This window comes from Cyprinodon tularosa, unplaced genomic scaffold (genome assembly GCF_016077235.1).
Source record: "Cyprinodon tularosa strain WSP-4 unplaced genomic scaffold, ASM1607723v1 ctg318, whole genome shotgun sequence".
In the NCBI taxonomy this organism is placed as follows: Eukaryota; Metazoa; Chordata; class Actinopteri; order Cyprinodontiformes; family Cyprinodontidae; genus Cyprinodon; species Cyprinodon tularosa.
Genome location: NW_024039028.1, coordinates 540,889 through 545,217, shown reverse-complemented (window position 1 = coordinate 545,217; position 4,329 = coordinate 540,889).

Sequence of the window (4,329 nt, the reverse complement as noted above, 5' to 3'; positions counted from 1 at the left end):
GTTTGCTCTAAGTCATCACCGACCCTCCCAGTTGACAGTGTGTGGCTTCTCTGGAAAGCCAAAAGTGCCAAAAACCAATGGAGTATAATCATTTTTTTTGTATAAAAAATACATATATTATTATTTACTTCCATCTGAAATGGTTAAAAAAACTGTTTATAAATGCATTGATTATTTTATGGCAATAAATATTTTGTTACATTTTTAAATACGAATATAGAAATTTTGCGAGTAAAGTTTGGAGTTATATGATCACACCACAGAAAATATTTTACTATTGCTGTCTCTCTTTTTTATTACCTGTTCTGACACCATGACATGATTCAAACTGTCATGTCATCTATCTATCTATCTATCTATCTATCTATCTATCTATCTATCTATCTATCTATCTATCTATCTATCTATCTATCTATCTATCTATCTATCTATCTATCTATCTATCTATCTATCTATCTATCTATCTATCTATCTATCTATCTATCTATACATACATACCATATATATATATATATATATATATATATATATATATATATATATATATATATATATATATATATATATAAAACTTATATATAAGTTTCATATAAGTATTCATATAAAACTTATATATATATATATATATATATATATATACATATAAGTTTTATATATATATATATATATATATATATATATATATATATATATATATATATATATATATATATATATATATATATATAAAAACTGTTTTCTCACCCCTCGTGGGGTGATATGTGTCATCCTCAAGCTCGGGTCCTCTACCAGAGGCCTGGGAGTTTGAGGGTTCTGCGCAGTATCTTAGCTGTTCCTAGGACTGCGCTCTTCTGGACAGAGACCTCTGATGTTTTACCTGGAATCTGCTGTAGCCACTCTCCCAGTTTGGGGGTCACAGCCCCCAGTGCTCCAATTACCACTGGCACCACTGCTGCTCTTACTTTCCACATCTTTTCTAGCTCCTCCTTCAGTCCTTGGTATTTCTCAAGCTTCTCGTGTTCTTTCTTCTTGATGTTGCTGTCGCTTGGGATTGCCACATCTATCACTACTGCCTTCTTCTGCTGTTTGTCGATCAACACAATGTCTGGTTGGTTAGCCATCACCTGTTTGTCAGTCTGGATCTTGAAGTCCCATAGGGTCTTAGCTCGGTCATTCTCAACTACCTTAGGAGGTGTCTCCCATTTTGACCTTGGGACTTCCAGCCCATACTCATGGCAGATGTTCCTGTACACTATGACAGCTACCTGGTTGTGGCGTTCCATGTATGCACTTCCTGCCTGCATTTTACACCCTGCTGTTATGTGCTGTATTGTTTCAGAGGCATCTTTGCACAGTCTGCATCGGGGGTCCTGCCTGGTGTGGTAGACCCTGGCCTCTATTGATCTTGTACTATATATATATATATATATATATATATATATATATATATATAATATTATGTATACCAGTACATATATAGATTTATGTACATACATATATGTATACATACGAATATATACGTTTTTTTCAGATATATATGAAAATTTATATATATATATGAATATATATATAGTATATACAGGTGCTGGTCATAAAATTAGAATATCATGAAAAAGTAGATTGATTTCAGTAATTCCATTTAAAAAGTGAAACTTGTATATTATATTCATACATTACATACAAACTCATATATTTCAGATGTTTATTTTGTTTAATTTTGATGATTACAAATGACAACAAATGAAAATCTCAAATTCATCATATCAGAAAATTAGAATATTGTGAAAAGGTTCAAAATTGATGGCCCCTGGTGCCACACTCTAATCAGCTAATTAACTCAAACCACCTGCAAAAGCCTTTAAATGGTCTTTCAGTCTAGTTCTATAGGCTACACAATCATGGGGAAGACTGCTGACTTGACAGTTGTCCAAAAGACGACCATCGACACCTTGCACAAGGAGGGCAAGACACAAAAGGTCATCGCTAAAGAGGCTGGCTGTTCACAGAGCTCAGTGTCCAAGCACATTAATAGAGAGGCGAAGGGAAGGAAAAGATGTGATCGAAAAAAGTGTACAAGCAAGAGAGATAACCGCACCCTGGAGAGGATTGTGAAACAAAACCCATTCAAAAATGTGGGGGAGATTCACAAAGAGTGGACTGCAGCTGGAGTGAGTGCTTCAAGAACCACCACACACAGACGTATGAAAGACATGGGTTTCTGCTGTCGCATTCCTTGTGTCAAGCCACTCTTGAACCACAGACAGCGTCAGAAGCGTCTTGCCTGGGCTAAAGAGAAACAGGACTGGACTGCTGGTGAGTGGTCCAAAGTCATGTTCTCTGATGAAAGTAAATTTTGCATTTCCTTTGGAAATCAAGGTCCCAGAGTCTGGAGGAAAAGAAGAGAGGCACTTCATCCACGTTGCTTGAAGTCCAGTGTAAAGTTTCCACAGTCAGTGATGGTTTGGGGTGCCATGTCATCTGCTGGTGTTGGTCCATTGTGTTTTCTGAGGTCCAGGGTCAACGCAGCCACATACCAGGAAGTTTTAGAGCACTTCATGCTTCCTGCAGCTGACCAACTTTTTGGAGATGCAGATTTCATTTTCCAACAGGACTAGGCACCTGCACACAGTGCCAAAGCTACCAGTACCTGGTTGAAGGACCATGGTATCCCTGTTCTTAATTGGCCAGCAAACTCTCCTGACCTTAACCCCATAGAAAATCTATGGGGTATTGTGAAGAAGAAGATGCAATACACCAGACCCAACAATTCAGAAGAGCTAAAAGCCACTATTAGAGCAACCTGGGCTATCATAACACCTGAGCAGTGCCACAGACTGATCGACTCCATGCCACGCCGCATTGCTGCAGTAATACAGGCCAAAGGAGGCCCAACTAAATACTGAGTGCTGTACATGCTCATACTTTTCATGTTCATACTTTTCAGTTGGCCAACATTTCTATAAATCCTTTGTTTTTATTGGTCTTCAGTAATATTCTAATTTTCTGATATGATGAATTTGAGATTTTCATTTGTTGTCATTTGTAATCATCAAAATTAAACAAAATAAACATCTGAAATATATGAGTTTGTATGTAATGTATGAATATAATATACAAGTTTCACTTTTTAAATGGAATTACTGAAATCAATCTACTTTTTCATGATATTCTAATTTTATGACCAGCACCTGTATATAAATATATATATACCATCTATCTATCTATCTATCTATCTATCTATCTATCTATCTATCTATCTATCTATCTATCTATCTATCTATCTATCTATCTATCTATCTATCTATCTATCTATCTATCTATCTATCTGCATATATATACATATATATACATATATATACATATACATATATATGAATTAAGAAAATTTTTATATATGAAAATATATAATAATTTATTTATTTTTATATATATATATATATATATATATATATATATATATATGTGCACATACACTACAATAGAGTCAAGACATTGACAAGGTTAGAAATAATGCTTTTTTTTTTTTACATCGAACTTTGCTTTCGTCAAAGAATCCTCCACTTGCAGCAATTACAGCATTGCAGACCTTTGGCATTATAGCTGTGAATTTGTGGAGGTACTCTTTAGAAATCCATCCCACGTTTCCAGAAGCAGCTCCCACAAGTTGGATTGGTTGGATGGGCACTTCTTTGTACCATACGTTCAAGCTGCTCCCACAACAGCTCAATGGGGTTCAGATCTGGTGACTTCGCTGGTCACTCTATTACCAATAGAATACCAGCTGACAGCTTCTGCTCTAAATAGTTCTTGCACAATTTGAAGGTGCGTTTAGGGTCATTGTCCTGTGTAGGATGAAATCGGCTCCAATCAAGCGCTGTCCACTGGGTATGGCATGGCGTTGCAAAATGGAGTGATAGCCTTCCTTATTCAGAATCCCTTTTACCCTGTACAAATCTCCCACCTTACCAGCACCAAAGCAACCCCAGACCATCACATTACCCCAACCATGCTTAACAGATGGCGTCAGGCATTCTTCCAGCATCTTTTCATTTGTTCTGCGTCTCACAAACGTTCTTCTTTGTGATCTAAACACCTCAAACTTGGGTTCATCCGTCCACAACACTTTTTTCCAGTCTTCCTCTGTCCAATGTCTGTGTTCTTTTGCCCATCTTAATCTTTTTCTTTTATTGGCCAGTCTCAGATGTGGCTTTTTCTTTGCCACTCTGCGCTGAAGCCCAGAATCCTGCAGCTGCCTCTTCATTGTAGATGTTGACACTGTTGTTTTGTGGGTACTATTTAATGAAAATGCCACCTGGGGACCTGTGAGGT